At 33.2% G+C, this 17,527-nt stretch overlaps 1 long non-coding RNA gene across 1 annotated transcript; it reads left to right on the forward strand.

Moving 5' to 3' along the window:
* The first annotated feature begins 6,073 nt into the window (after window positions 1-6,073).
* Window positions 6,074-7,189, forward strand: LOC105953500 (uncharacterized). Its single transcript, XR_016031389.1, has 3 exons — window positions 6,074-6,238; window positions 6,316-6,471; window positions 6,665-7,189. It is a non-coding gene; the product is annotated as an uncharacterized LOC105953500 (long non-coding RNA).
* Window positions 7,190-17,527: the final 10,338 nt, after the last annotated feature.

Here is a 17,527-nt window from a genome sequence, read left to right on the forward strand (position 1 = left end):
GATGGTCTTGCTAATTTTCGCTTATAGTCAGATAATACTTGTAAGTCTCCTAATGACAGTAGAATCCTCAAGATTTGACCTAGATTAATAGATTTGAGTCCATTAAACATAGTTGAAATGGTTCATGGTCCACTTATTGACTCAAAGCCCAAATACTTATACTAGCCTTATAAATTGCCAAATCGTCCCCCAACACCCAGTGTACCGTACCGAATACCGAAATATTTAATAAATATATATTTATTTTATTTTATTTTAAATTATTTAAGGTTATAACAAATTAAAAATACTTTTAGATTGATAATTTTTTCTTTATTTATAGATTAGCTTCTATTGATAATTTGTTTTTATTTTAGGGTCGATTATTGAAAACAAAGTGATTTATGGTATTTTCCGTCTCGGTGGATATTAAATTTGATTTCTGGAGTTGGTGATAGTAGTAACAGAGAATAAAATCTTGTGACATTTGTTTTAGAGTTAACAAACAAGAGATTTTTTTTTTCCCAGTGAAAATAAAGTTAAAGAATGTTTTGATTTAATTCATCGTGACTTGTGGGGACCCTATAGATTTCCTGCTTCTTGCGGAGCCAAATATTCCTTGACAATTTTTTATGATCATTCTCGTGCAGTATGGATATATTTGTTGAATAGAAAAAATGATGTTGCTTGAGTTCTTAAAGATTTTATTTTGATGATCAGACGACAGTTCAATTAAGACGTCAAAATTGTAAGGAGTGATAATACTACAGAGTTTACTTGTTTAAGTGGTTATTTTGCCGAATATGGGATTTTGCACCAAACCCCTTGTGTCGGGACACCTCAACAAAATGGTCGTGCAGAAAGAAAACATCGCCACATTCCAAATGTGGCGAGAGCGTTGTTTTTTCAAGCACATTTGCCAATTAACTTCTGGGGCGAATGTGTGCTTACAGCTGGGTATTTGATTAATCAAAGACCATCGATATTGTTAGAGAAAAAAACATGTTATGAGATCCTGTATGGACATTAACCCATCTACAAACACATGCGGACTTTTGGGTGTTTGTGCTATGATCATGACCAATGTCGAAACGGTGATAAATTTGTTAGTTGAAGCCGCAAATGCATTTTGTTGGGTACCCGTTGGGAAAGAAAGGGTGGATATTGTACGACTTGAAAAGTGAAAAGTTTTTTGTTTCAAGAGAAGTTTTTTTATTGAACATCAATTTCTTATGCTGACACAAAACCCCAGATTACTCTTTGGGCCCAAGTGAAATTGAAGAATGTACGGATGACGAGGACTCAAATAATGTAGAGCAATCTCCCAACTCAGAATTAGCATGGAGTTCCTATTGAGATGATTAATTGTGATGAACAAATAGCCACTTCTGATGAAGTTGAAGAAAAAGATAGTGGATTTATTGATATGGAACAACCCATCATATCCGATGACGAACTGGTAAAGGAAAAAGAGTTAAGCAGACATTTGTTCGTTTGAAGGATTATGTGACACACACCATTAAAATAAGCCCCTCATAGAGTTCATCTATTCAATCAAAATCCTCAGCTACACTGTATCCCATAACACACTATGCGAATTGTGATAACTTTTCTTTATCACATCGTTCTTTTCTAGCAGCTATTAACACAGGTCGAGAGCCAAGGTCTTATGTCGAGGACATAAAAGATGAACAATGCAAAAAAAAACAATGTGAAAAGAGATACAAACACTTGAGGATAATGAGACGTGGACTGTGGAGGATTTGCCTTTTGGGAAGAAGGCAATCGGTAACAAATGGGTATATAAAATAAAGTATCCCTCGGATGGAAGCATTGAAAGCAGTAAGGTGCATGATATGATCCAACCATGCATCGAAGTTAATGGTGAGCTAAACAAATTGCACACTCTCTTGTGCATTATGATGAGATGGTGGTGTCGAGGTTTGACGCATTAGGGCTTCGAGCTACAAAACACCCACGTTCGTTTACACTTCAATGGCTGATAGATGGTATGTTCTGCGATGTGGTGCAGAGATGTGTTAGTTTGCTCCTAAAGAGAGTGATTTCATTTATACTCCTTTATATATTTGTCCGGCTTCGAGGACGAATGTTTTTTTGCACGGCGAGTTGGATGAACAAGTGTACATGAAGATGCCTCTTGGTTTTACTTCTTCACTACCAAACAAGGATTGCGACAAGCACCGAGGTGCTGATTTGCTAAGTTGGCACCAGCTTTGAAGCATTATGATTTCACGCAATCATACTCCGACTACTCCCTGTTCACTTACAAAAATCGAGGTGTTCACCTCAACATTCTCATTTGTATTGATGATTCGATTATTACTGGAGATGATAGAACATCGGTGGAAAAATTCAAAGATTATTTGAGCAGATGTTTTCATATGAAAGATTTTGGAAAATTGAAATACTTCTTGGGGATTGAAGTGGCTCGAAGTTCCGAAGGTATATTCTTCTGTCAACGCAAACATACACTTGACATCGTCACTAGGCAGGTTTTTTGGGGACCAAACCCGCCGGGACCCCACTCGAGCAAAATCATAAATTGGTGATTTTTACATGTGATGACTTGCATGATCCAGCCAAGTATAGACGCTTGGTGGGGCGACTAATTTATTTGACAATTACTCGCCCTGAGTTATCTTACTGTGTGCATATACATGTACAATTTATGCAATCTCCGAAGTGTGAACATTGGGAAGCTGCGTTACGGGTCGTTCGATATTTGAAAGGAAACCCAGGTCAAGGTGTTCTCATGCGCGCAGATTGCGACTTGAATCTCTATGGTTACTGTGACTTGGATTGGGCGAGTTTTCCCTTGACAAGTCGATCATTTAGCGGGTAGTTTGTTCTTCTCGAAAATTCGCCTATATCCTGGAAAACCAAAAAGAAGCCAACGGTGTCTCCGTCTTCGGCAGAAGCAGAATATAGGTCTATGAAAACCACTATTTGTGAATTAAAATGGTTGAAAGGCTTGTTGTTTGATCTTGGCTTCACACACTTTAGACCTATGCATTTGTATTGTGATAGTTACACTAGGCCAAAATGCAACACTGGCGACGTTTTTTTTCGCGACGGTTATGTGTTCGTCGCAGGTTTGCGACGTTTCGGTGCTTAAATCGTCTCTTAAAGTGGAAAATCCAGGTTTAATTCAAAACATTAGCGACGATTCTGGATAAGCGTCGCTACGTCGTGACGAAAATGAAATAAACGTCGCCAATACAAAAAAAAATTAAAAATACTTTTCTTGGCGACGGAAATAAGTATTCGTCGCTACGTTACATATTTTATGATTTTATATTTCAAATTTGGCGACGAAACAGGCGGAATCGTCGCATGTATTGTTTAAAAAAAAAGAAAAAATAATATACGTTGCGACGTTTGTGCATAAACGTCGCGCGTAGTGCCCAATTATTTTAATTAATTTATATGTGGCAACGGAAAGACGAAAACGTCGCTACTGTTTTAGTAAATTTTTTTTTTTTATATCCCTGCGACGGATTGACAAAAGCGTCGCAAGAAATGTGCTCAATTTTTTTTTTTTCGAATATAGTAGCGACGTAACCTTACGATTCGTTGCTAGGTCTCGGATATGTTGGCGACGAAATGGGGAATCGTCGCAAAGATTGACTTATTATTTCAATCAGACCCTAATTCGATCTATTTCCTCCCCTCTCTCTCAAACTTTCTCCCCCTCTCTATTTCCTCCGATCTGCCGTCGCCAGCCGTTGCCGTCGCCGACAGCCGCCCGCCGCCGCCGCCTGCTGCTGACGGTTCGCCGTCATCCCGCCGCCTAATTCGCCCCCAATCTCCGCTGCCCGATCCGTTGCCGTCGCCAGCCGTTGCCGTCGCCGACAGCCATCCGCCGCCATCCCTCCGCCGTTGCCGACAGCTCTCCACCGCCAGCCGTTACCGTCTGCCGCTATTCCTCCTTTCTCAAGGTAATTTTCTGTTTTTTTAAATGTTTGTTTGTTTATGTTCAAAATTTTGTATGTGTTCGATTATCGATCTATTTTTAGGTTTTTTCTCGGAATTATGTGTTTGTTTGTTTTATGTTGATTTGATGAGCCTGTGTTGCTTGGAATTATTCGGAATTATTGTTGATTGGAATTATGCGAACTGTTCTTGGGTTTTATGTTGCTCGGAATTATGTGTTTGCTCGGAAAAGCCGTTGCTCGGAATTATATGTTTGTGAGTCTGTTGTGTGTGTGTGTGTGTGTTTTGGTGAGTCTGTTGTGTGTATGTTTCTATCTTCAATTTGGCTACTTTGCTACTGTGTCGGTGGTTTTTTTTTTTTTTTTTTTTTTTTTTTTTTTTTTTTTGGGAAAATTCCAGAAATTTTCGGAAAATAACTGAAAATGTCCGAAAAAATTCCGAAAATGAAGATTTTCGAAAATTTCCGATTTTTCGAAAATTCCGATAAAATCGGAATCGGAATCAATTTTTGAATTCTGAAAAAACCGGAGTCGAAATTTGAAGGCGTTTTGGACTTCCGAAAAAAAATCGGAAATTTTCCGAAACACCCAAATCCGATCCAATCTGTCCGATTTCCACTCCTAATTATGACTATAAAATATATAAATAAATAAAAAAACCTTTTGGGAAAAATATTGAAAAAATGCTTTAAATTAGGGTAAATTACAATCACATCCTAAGGTAAAGCTAAATTATGAAATATTGAAAAATTGCTTTTAATAATTGTGATCCTTCCCAATTTCTAGGTAATCTTGTTAATTAAAGCATGCCAAAAGATAGGAGTTGGGTTTTATTAGGTGATCGTCGGTTAGAAGCATATCAAAATGGTTGTGTGGAATTTATGGATTTTGCCTTCGCTAGATGTGACGTTGGTAATAAAATAAGATGCCCATGTAGAGACTGTAAGTGTCGTAAATGGGGGGATCGTGAATTCGTTCATAAACATTTACTTTGGAGGGGTTGGGATAAGATGTATGGGCAACGCCGATGGACTCTGCATGGAGAGTCCGAAGAACAATACATTGGTGAGGAAATGAACAATACTAATCCTACAGAAATTCCCGAAGTTGCAATTTCAAATGAACCTGTTGATGTACGTGATAACATGGAAGACTTACTGCATGCGTGTCTTCATCACGATCATCATCACGATCAAGAAGATCTTCACAAAGCCAGATATAAAAGCAAGTCCCTTTGTTCTTCCATGTCAAGTATTGCAAACTTTTTACGTTGATGATCCACGTGATAGGCCATGGGTGGTTCCGATTGTTATTAAACCAAGAGACCACTTTGCTTTGACTCCTGATGATCTCAATGTAGTTGAAGATGAATGTTATGAGATACTTCCTATAAATAATGACATAAATGCTATAGATGATATGGAAGAGTGAATAATTATTTTTGTTGTTCTAATATTTTTTTGAAGTCTTGTTAATTAGCTTGTTCGGATTGTAATGTACTTGTTTTAATGTTATCATTTTATTTGCCATAATTTATTATTGTTATTTGTATATATATTTCTGTATATGTGTATCTTATTTTCTTTCTCAGGCGAGCAATGTCGACGGAAGATATTTCTGTTGAGCCTATAGGTGATGAGTCTACAAGTACCGACATAGTTAATTTGGAATTTGACGGTATGGGTATTTCCGTTGCACCCGGGAGGTACAAGTTGGCGGTGGCAATTAGTAACGAGGTTACACATTGGGACAATTTTGATCCGTCTATTTCATGGCCTAAGCACAAGAAAGAGGGTCGTGTCGAAGGATTGTGGAAAGCATTTAAGGTATTTGAAAGTTCAAATTATTTTATTTATTTCAGTTATTATAATTATTTTGTTATCAATTAATTATGAATTTTTTTGTATGCCTTTTAGGTAACGTGGAAACTTCCTGAAAATGAGGCTACAAAGAAATGGTTCAACGAGACGGCCAATTGTCGTTGGAAAGATGCAAAAAATAAAAGATTGAAGGCGGTTTTTGATAAAGCGCCTAACCTTGCAGCTGCTAAGGCAAATCTTCCGAATAGGATTAACGCTCAAACTTGGGAGAGGCTGTGTGATCAGTTTCATTCTATTTCTACTCCGGGCAATGATGGGAAGGTAATATGCTTTTAATTTATGATTATATTTTCATATGTTTATGTGTATTAATTTGTGCAATATTTTTCACAGTCCAAGTCCACTAAATGCAAGGACTCAAGAAAGAAAGTGTCGACAGACCACCATTGGGGTCGAACAAGTATCAATAGTTGGTCCTATAATCATGTAAGTGGCTTAATCTATAATTTTAATTTATTTAAGTTTATATAAAATACATACTTATTGTATAATCTATTTTTTAGTTTAAAAAGTTTGGCAAAAATCCTACCGTGTTTGACACGTATAAGAAAGCCTACATGGGCATTGATGCGTTGAGGGAAACCGGACCATCTATTAGTGAGGAAGGAGAGACAGAGCCGTATAACGGGACAGCAACTCCTGAACAACTTCTCATTTCGGTAAGTAAAGTGTAATTATATTCTTCAATCGGTAGTATGTTAATTCTTTATATGTTTAGATGTGTGGCTATGGATTTTTTTTTTTAATATGTCAAGTTGTTGTGTACTGGTAAGGATTTTTTTTGGGTATGCTCGTATTTAGATGTTATGCTGTCGAATTTTTGGCTAAACTTTTGTACATAATCATTTTCAGGCTGATTTGGAGCGAGTTTATGATGAGACCATGCGTGATGGAAGTGACGAAAGCACGGCCAACTCGACTGCAATTGAAAAGGTTTTGGGAAAGAGTAAAGGCCTTTGAATTAAAAGTTCAAGCACAAGGATTGGAAAGTCGAGATTTTCTTCAACACCATCAGACGTGGAGATTCAACTGGAGATTCAAATGAAGGCAATGCAAGAACAAATGCAAATGAAAGACGAACAAGTGAATCGATTGGAACAACAATTGCACGAAACCCGAGAAACAAATAAAGTTAAAGATGAAAAAGTTGATCGATTAGAAGAGCAATTGCAGGAAACCCGAGCTCTTTTGAACAACTTGCTCGAGCGTTTTAATGGTGGAGTATAAAAACGAGATGAAATTAGTGTGCCTCTTGAACTAATACATTTATGGTTTCAAGTTTTTATGTAATTTTTGAATTGATGTTTGTGTTGTATTTTGATATTTAATTGGTAATCGTGGTTTTTAATATTTTTGAGTAAATATGGTTTTGGTTTTTTTTTTATTTTTTTTAACAGGTGATTTTATTTTGTAATAAAAAATAATTAAAATAAATAAATTAATAAAAAAAAAAAGTTTGCGACGAAATCTAATTCAGTTTTCGTCGCCACAAAAAATAGAACCGGGCGACGAAACAACTATTTAGTCGCCCACAAATTCGGTGAACTTGCGACGAAATACGAAAATTCGTAGCAAATACATGCGACGATAATAATTTTCCGTCGCGAAAAATAAAAAAATATTTTTTTTCAGAAAATACGGTTTTCGCGACGAATGGATGTTTTCGTCGCCACACTTTGAGTCGCAATTGTATTTTCGTCGCTGACTTTGCGACGGGCTGTACGCGACGATTTTTTAATGATTTGGCGACGAAAATAAATCGTCGCTAACCGCGATAAAACGTCGCTAGATGACGAAATGCGTCGCGAAATTTCGTCGCCAGTGTTGCATTTTGGCCTAGTGTTAGGTCGCTTTACATATCACTGCTAATCATGTATTTCATGAAAGCACGAAGCATATTTAGGTCGATTACCACTTTGTACGCAATGAGATCCAAACCAGTAATGTCCATATCAAGTACGTCCATACGACTATTCAACTTGCTGATATCTTTACGAAGGCTTTGGGAAAACGACAATTTGACTTTCTTCTTCGCAAGTTGGGCGTTCGAAATCTACACGCTCCAACTTGAGGAGGGGTATTGGCGAGTATGGATGAGAATATTCTAGTCTTGATTCTCTGAGCAATTTATGGTTCGAAAATATTGTATTTCTTTAGCTGTAGTATATCTTGTATTATGGTTGAGAGGAAATTTTGTGTAGCATAGGAAGTTTTAGTAGTTTTCCTTTTCTCATGTTGGTATGTCTTTGTGTATATATCTTTGTAACTTCAGTTTTGCAAAGCAAGGAAACTGCATTCATACCATATCTGATTTTATCACTTTCTTAGGAAAAAACATTCCCCCGCTAAGAGCCATAATTGGCAATGGGTCCTTTTGATTGGAGGACGAAAAATTCAGAAGATTAATGAAGAGTTTACCAACGATCCGGGACATGCCCTAAAAAAAATAGATGTATTTAGAGAAATATAACAAACAAATTTAAAATTTGTAGATTTAAGTAAAAATATATTATATAAATTAAGTTTTCATTAAATATAATCGATGAAACTTTTTAAAATTACTAGGAACATGCATGTGCGTTGCACGTGTGTAACTAAAAAAATATTAATTTTACATTTATCGGAAATAATATTACGAGTAAAAGATATCTGATAAATCTCTAAATTTAAAACATTATCAATTAACCATGAAATTTCGTATAATTAAGTTATGATAAGGTCAAATCATGGAAAATCAAATACACTATCTCTCATTATGGAGATTAAGAGATAATGAATTTTTTTTGCCAAAATGGCAATTCACATACAACTATCGTAATGCTAACTGTGTTGCCCACCATCTTGTTAAATGCACGTAACTTGAAATATGAGGGGCATGTTCCTCATATTTTTCACCCTTTATCATGCCTTTGTGACGGTGGTTACCCCATCGTTGACTCTTGCCCCTTCATTCTTTTAATACATGATTTTGTCTTATAATTGTTTTTATGGAAAATCAAATAAATTAGTGATGCCACTTCAAATTTCATGCCAACAGGGACTCCTTTAGACAAAATTTTCACAATATTTTATGTTGCAATTCATTATAAAACTTGATGATATTTTATAGTTTAATAATTAAAAATTAAACCTACCAACAACAATAATTCTAAATTTTAGTTTGTCTTATCGTTGATATGGATATTATTTGTTGAATTCGAGGATGTGATGCCTCTTGAGAGAGTTGCCGCATCGGCAAGCTATTGAGCACAAGATCGAGTTCGAATCGGGGGCCAAACCGCCACCACAAGCACCGTGCAAGATGGGTCCTTCAGAGTTGGCTGAACTTAGAAGGCAACTGGACCTTTTGTTGAGTGTGTGTTTAGTGCAGCCTTCCAAAGCTCCTTACGGGTCGCCGATTCTGTTCCAGAAGAAGCATAACGGTTCAATGAGGATGTGTGTAGACTATCGGGCATTGAATAAGGTTACTTTTAAAAATAAGTACCATATTCCTAGTGTGTTAGACCTTTTCGACAAGTTGGCAAGGGCACGGTATTACATAAAGATTGATCTTCGGGCTGGATATTGGCAAGTTTGTGTGGCACCGGGTGATGAGGCTAAGACAACTTGTGTGATGAGATATGGATCGTACGAGTCCTTGGTTATGCCTTTCGGCTTGACCAATGCCTCTGCAAATTTTTGCAGCCTTATGAATAATGTGTTGTACGAGTTTCTTGATCGTTTTGTGGTGGTATATCTTGATGATATCGTGTTGTATTCTGAATCGTTGGTTGAGTATGTTGGGCATATGCAACTGTATTCTTGAAGTTGAGGGAATATAAGTTGTATGCTTAGAAGGAGAAGTGTGATTTCTGTCGGGAAGAAATCTCATTCATTGGCCACAATTATAGCCAAGAAAAAATCAAGATGGATATGAACAAGGTACGGGTTGTGACTGATTGGCCCGCCCCTTCGAAAGTGGTTGAGTAGCGTTCATTTTTTGGTTTGGCAAACTTCTATCGACGGTTTATCAAAGATGAAATATTTTTTTTAACAAATTACTTTGTACATGTATGAAAGTATTCATTGTAATAAATGTAGGGAATGTATATACTTCTCTCTCAATATTCAACTGTACCACTAAAATATTTTTCTTAAATTATTGTCTAATTTTCGTAATTCAAGATCCATAAATTTGCTTAAATATTAATTTTAACTTGTATCATTCTTAAATATGTAGATGATATATGAAAAATGTATTTAATTGATTTTTTTTATAATTTTCTAATTTTTTTTGCATATGTATTTGTCGTTTGAAATTTTATGACTTCACTTATTTTACTTACAACAGCTTCATAAAAAGATGAGGCCCTTTTTTCTTCTTCTTTTTTCTTTGTCATATATGTATCATATTCTCAATTTCGTTTTATATTCCATCAAAATATAATTAAAACAAAAAAATAATAATTAAAACTATAAACTACAATTTCATTTGAATTGTCAGGATCAATATGATATATTTCTCAACCCTCATCTTATACTAAAATATTTTTCTTAAGTTACTGTTAGTTTTCGTAATTCAACATCTATAGATTTATAACAGTAAATATAATTAAGAACAATAGGAACTTAATTATTTTTTTCAACTTGTATCTAGTCTTAAAAATATAGATGATATATGAAGGAAAAAAATACTTTGTTTTTTTTGAATTTTCTATAACTATTTTCATTTCTATTTGTCTTTAAATTTCATAACTTTACTTTAAATAACTTAACTGAAGCTTTTTTTATTTTTAGATTTATTCTTTTTCCAGTCATGTTTTGATATTCGATCAAAATATAACTGAAATAAGAATGAAAATTATTAAAAACTATAGATTATAATTTAAATGAATGGTTATACAAAAGGTACATGAATCTTAATGTGAATATATATATATATATATATATATATATATATATATATATATATATATATATATATATATATATATATATATATATATATATATATATAAATGTAAAATAGAGATAAAATAATTTATAATTTCACAAATTCAATAGTGCCAATCTGACATTTAGTATGACAAATTCGATAATTTATTAACAATTTCTCATATATATTTTTCAAATAATTTTACTTTAAAAAATTTCTTTATCTATGCAAGTATTCATTGTAATAAATGTAAGAATAAATATATTTTTCATTCCTCAATTTTACCACTATAAATATTTTCATAGATAATTTGTATGATATAGTTTTCGTAATTCAATATCCATATAGATATGCTAACAATAAAATAGAACCAAGAATAGTAGGCGCGTCCATATATTTTCAACTCGTAGATATTCTTATATTGTTAAAAATATAGATGTTATATGAAAAAAGTATTTAATAATTGAAATATATTTGTTATCTTCTAAAGATATTTGCGTATACGTATTTGTCTATTGAACTTTTATAACTTAGGTACAATATCTTCATACAAAAATGAGAGGGTTTTTTTTTAAATATTTATTTTATTACCAATTTCATTTTTAAATATAATTGGAAACAAAATAGGACATATCATTCGGTAAATCAATCATTTCATGTTCACTCTAATAGATTTACATATATTTTTGGCACTCAATGAAGTGATAAGGTGTTCATGACGAAAAAAAAAGAAAAAAAAAACAAAAACAAAAATCACGGCGTCACGTGCTCCTCAACATCTTCCTCATGTAGCTCCACGTGTTCCTCAACATCTTCCTCTTGTAGCTCCACGTTCTGGTCTAACGTCCGCCATATTCTATCTAAAATAAAAATTAAAATAGAAATAGTGTAATAAATTAGAAACGTAAAATAAAATTTGGGAATTTTTTTTTACCTACGGTGGCTCGTAAGGCTTGTCTATTAGTCATTGAAAATCTTTCATAGTCCATGTGTATAAAGTTATTCTCTTGTTGCAGCACAGACGTTCGAAGAATTTATGAAACATATCTCAATCTTCAGTACCCAACATTCTAAATGCAACTTCTAAATATTGTTCATTCTCATCCATACGCTGAATGATATACTCCGCCGCAATACGAATCCGGCGAATCTTCTTTTGCTTAATTTTCCTTTGACGCTTAAGCCTCATCATCAACAGCCTCCTGATAATAACCGTCACAAATAGATGGACGACTCTTCGAAGATCCCTTTCCATGTGTCTAGCCTGCTCCGGCCTGTTGAACATCATCACTCTAGCAATCATTCTAGCATCCATATTTGTACGGTGGCGGGCGGTTGCCTGGATATAAGTTATCGGCGCGTGGTAGGAGTGTGGAAAAAAATGCATAAACTAGAGAATAATGTTTATGGTGAAGATAAGGTTGCTCGGCTGGTCGGCTGGAGATGTGGCGATATATCATTGAAACGAATAGGGTTTTCAAAAATGGTATAAAAAAAACTTGAGCCTTAAAGTATTGCTGAGCACACCAACTTCTCGACATAGTGATCACGTGACTCCATCGAATTCAATAATATGATTAAGACATATACAACTCATACAAAATAGGTATAACAAGCCAGAGTTAACATTCATATCTTACAACACTATAATATTTTTGTGCCATATTTTCCTGCTCATGTTTGTAAAGTGTAGTAACTAAACGAAAATATTAGAATATTATCCATGTACTCATGTTTGTGTGTATATTCAAAAGCACATCATCGCAATACTTATGTTTACCGGTAAAACTGTACATATTTACCACAAGTTTCAACCGGTTCATGGTTGATCCTGTTAATAAAATATAAGATAGACCTAGATATATGGTGAGCACATGAACATCAATAAACATGTATATTACACAATTTTTTTTTTTTTTTTTTTTTGCTCTTTTCTTTGGTCACGCTTTTTTCCTTCTAACACAGTTAGAAGGAGGTGCAGGGTAGGTGTAACGTTATTGTGTATGTAACATATGAAAGTGAAATATTTATTTGGCATGATTAGAAAATTGTATGTTCCAAATAATAATTATTATTTGGTGCATTAACAAAATTAAAGGTTGTGTACTTGTAACAATAATAATAATAATAATAATAATAATAATATTATTATTATTATGAAATAAAATTAGGAAAAGTAATATATATATATATATATATATATATATATATATATATATATATATATATATATATATATATATATATATATATATATTATATATATATATATATATATATATATATATATATATATATATATATATATATATATATATATATATATATATATATATATATATATATTTCTTATTATTTTTTTGGGATCTGCATTTTCGCCTTCTTAAGACCGCCTTACGCATACTACATAAATTTGATGTGATGAACTATACCTTATTCAAGCATTTGAACATCGCCGAATGATTTTGTATGTATTTGAGGTTCAGTTCAGAAAAGACCGAGTTCAATTCATTAGAAATTAATTTGTCTTCATATAAATATATTTATATAAAGACAAATTAATTTCTAATGAATTGAACTCGGTCTTTTCTGAACTGTGCAGTAGATTCCTAGTTGCAAAGGTAACCTAATTTAACTTGACTAATTAATAATATTTAAGTATATATATATATATATATATATATATATATATATATATATATATATATATATATATATATATTAGATAAATAAGTTAAATTACCTTTGGATACAAATAATAAAAAAAAAATACGTTCAAACATTGAAATTGACAAAAAAAAAAAGTTTAAACTAATGTAATTGACAACACTCTGGACTTGTTGTTATAATAGCATATTCAACAACATTTATTGCATCTTGTTACATTAAATTTATTCGACAAAACGCAAATACGAGTTGTTGTAGATAGATTTAAACCTTACATTTAATAACACGCGTATGCAACTTGTAATATACTACGATAACAACACGCAACATACGACTGTTGTTAAATAATTTATTTCGGCACTAACAACAACACGCATTAAACGCGTCTTGTTAAATATAACATATCACCACACACGTTGGTTGCGTGTTGTGAAAGTCTAGTTGTTAAAAACCATTTTTCTTGTAGTGATAAATAATTAGATAAAACAAAATAGAGACTAATAAGCATTTTCTAGACGATTAAGTGTTGACGTTTTCCGCTAATAAATTGGAAAGGTATGAATCATATTAGTTAAATTCATAGCCACTTGTAGCAACTGTATTGGATTTGAACATGTTTAAATTATTGAAGAAAAATAGGGATATACCATAGTTTGGGGTTAAAAAATAGCAGTTATTTGATAAAACCACTTTATTGGATTTTGACTTCTTGATAAATCTATATTTTGTAATTAATATTTGGCATAAACCCAATCAACCCAAAATACCTTATATGCCCAACAAACAATTCCAATAAATTAAAAAAAAATTATGTTGATGATTTCAGATCCCCTCCCAATTAATAGCACCGAAAAATCCTCCAAAAAATTATACCTCCAAATCACGCTTCAATTCCACTCGAAAATTATCGTTTGACAACCGTTTACACCAAGCCCATCCAACAATGGAGATTGTTGTTCTAAGGGAAGAAACAAATTAGAGACTAAAAACACTTTTTTGTAGGAAGCAATAGTTATTCGTAATCGTTAGCACGACAAGATGGTTAAAAAATCAGCGGCAACAAATTTACATGATTGTTCTTCATTTATTATGCATGTGCTTCTCGTCATTCCCAAATGGAAATTTGTAATCAATCAACGGGAATTGTGGAATTAATTAAGAACGTGTTATCTAAGATATATATGGAAAATATATTATTATGTCTTTTAATATCAAAATTAAATATAAGTTATTTCTTAGTTAGGGGTATAATGGGGTTGATAATTAAGTGTATTTAATTAATAAAATCTATTTTGAATTTATCTTAAAAATGTAAAATAAAATTGGGCTCATTGTAATGTCACTTATATAATAAGGAGGGTTTTGTCAAAATTTCCCTAAAAAATAAATCAAACAACTTGATACTCAATTCCAGATTGAGTTTGTTAGAATTTGAACACAAATTTTCATTTTGATAAGTTATGAAATTCAGCTCAAGTGTGATTGGAAAAAAAATGATAAAATGTGTATCAAAAATGACATTACTTGAGCTACGGTCGTGTTCGGCTCGATTGGAGCACGTTTGAGCTCGATTCAATTGCTCACCACACCAAGTTCAGACACAACATATAAAGCTTGATAGATATTCAAATAGAATTACAAATTCATACATTCGGCTCAACTCGATTACCCCTAATCGCTTGAAATCTCACATTATGTGGTGCAGTTATTTTTTAAAATTCAACGACAACACTAAATTCAAGCCAAGATCCTTCAGTTAACCAACATATAATTGAATTTTGTTATTGTTGTTGGTGTAAAAATAAAAAAAAATTGGATAAATAAGTTATCACAAATTGCACTTATTTGGGAGCATAAATTAAACCAAAAATTGGAAAACATTTTTTGCAGAGACTTGCAAAATCTATGCCCTTAGACGATTTTTCGAGTTCTCATGGTGCAATAACAAAATTCCAATAGTATATCAAGAACAGTCAAATACTTGAGATTCACACTTGTTAGCAACATTTTTTTTTTAAATCGTGTGTTTAGATTGTGTATTCTGATTGTTAGGTTTTTATGCATGTTATCAAATATGCATGTTTTCTTATTCATTATTTAGGTGTCTAACGAAACAATATTTTTCTTAATAGAAAATTGATATCATGAATGCTTCTAGTTTCCGTAGCCATTATCGAACGATACTTGAGATTTTAGACGAAAAATCACATCCCATAAAAATGATTTTGTAAAGGCAGTTATGTTATCCCAACGTTGTTGTCGCAACAGGTATAAGTTGCTCCTAACAAACCATAAAAAGATGGGAGTTCCGGGAGAATTACTTCAAAGATCTCAGGAGAGGTCAGTTTGTTGTCTGAAGAGAGTTCAATTGGAGGGAGAACAACCGTAATAATTATGGGGATTCATCAACTTGAAGAACGGTACAACATCGTAGAAGGAGATCTTTATGTTTCATTAGACCTATTATTGTACATAAAAGTTTCGATCCCCATGGAGTTGATTAGCAAACGATCAAATAAGTATCGCGTGTTATTCAATATGCTTTGCAAATTAGAATTTGTCAGCATCATACATATTCAAGTTACAAAATACATGTGTTGAAACATATAAATACTACTACAAACTTTCATTTAATTTATAAATATATAAATATACAACAATAATATTAAGGCTGGTTGTGCACAATTTTGCACTTCCAAAATTCCTTTACAAACGATCTCTTAGTTTGCCGGAAAAGTTAATGAAAAATATTTTTTCGGTGTACAAAAGAAAAGAGAGACGAACGTGTGTATTGAATACCCAATAACCTTTAATTTACAATAAACCGTATGTCTCATAGTTGTAGAAGAGACTTAGAGGCAGGCAATCTTTGATTCTAATTCTATAATTCGGGACTTATCCTAACTTATATTTATTAAGTGATTAGAACTCTAAATTTACTCTAGATCACGTATCGTTGATTGGCAACTTCTATTAATAATAGACTTGGGGCAGATAAAAGGCCGTTGTGGGTAAGGAACCGAGCTATAAGGAACCAAGTTACTTGCTCAGTTCTCCAATTATGCCAAACAGAGCTTTAACGAACCTTTATCGGTGAGCCTTGTTAATACTTCAACGTACCCAAAAAAAACCAACTATGTTCATGAAAATATCCTATAGTTAACGCCCAAACTATCGGGGCCCGGATAATGTGATTCAGCCCATGTGTCCGAACGGACCCCATCAAAAGTCACAACAACGTACTCGGAAATTTATAGCGAAATTTAAACATAAATTAGAAGAACAACTATGACTAGCCATATTAAGCATCTGTTTATAGGCTTCAAATGCGTGTTCGTAGAGGGACATAATTTTTGGATCGGAGTAGAAACTGGAAGTGCCCCTTCATTCCGCAAGGCAATTATTTTCGATTTAAAAAACATTCTCCAAGAAATACATTAGTTCATTTCCATAAGGTTTCCACAATTTTCATTCACTCCATTAAAAAATACAAGTATTCCTACAAATACAGTTTTTAAAATAAAAACCGGCACTGGAGTTTCATAAGTTTCAACGTCTTCCCGTCTTCATGATAAAATTCTACACTTTCCCTTGTTTGGAATATTAGACTTAGCCCCCAAAAATCGCAATCGTTATTCTACAACTTCAACTAAGGATGAGCGGATTAAACTCGCAAAAAAATATTGTGTAGCTATCGGACTAACACATTCGTTAATAGCAATAAATCTTAAGATAAAGAGATATACGGGTTCTTTAATTTTCTCAAAATTTGTGGAATCCACCACACAAATTCTAAGTCTAAGGGCTTTGTTTTGCTTATCCTATATAGTTTCTTTAAATTAGTGATTGTGTAGGATCTACACCCTCAAGACCTCCCTCCAAGTCCAACTTCCTTGACCGTCGGAAAATCCACCGAAGGCCGATCTTTCGCCGGAGAAGACGAATCATGACCCTAATAGGGTCTTTACATTCATTTATATAGAGGGTTTCTAATTAGGCATTTCCTAATTTAAATCTGTTTATTTGTTTGATTACAATTTCTCAATTACTTATCTTAGTTTACACGTTTTCTTTATCTATTTAGGAAGAGCATCTTCAAGTCTTCTGCTTCCATGAATCTCCTTCAGCTCGCT

The sequence above is a fragment of the Erythranthe guttata genome, chromosome 5 (assembly GCF_056151865.1).
Source record: "Erythranthe guttata isolate IM_541 chromosome 5, IM_541, whole genome shotgun sequence".
NCBI classification, from domain to species: domain Eukaryota; kingdom Viridiplantae; phylum Streptophyta; class Magnoliopsida; order Lamiales; family Phrymaceae; genus Erythranthe; species Erythranthe guttata.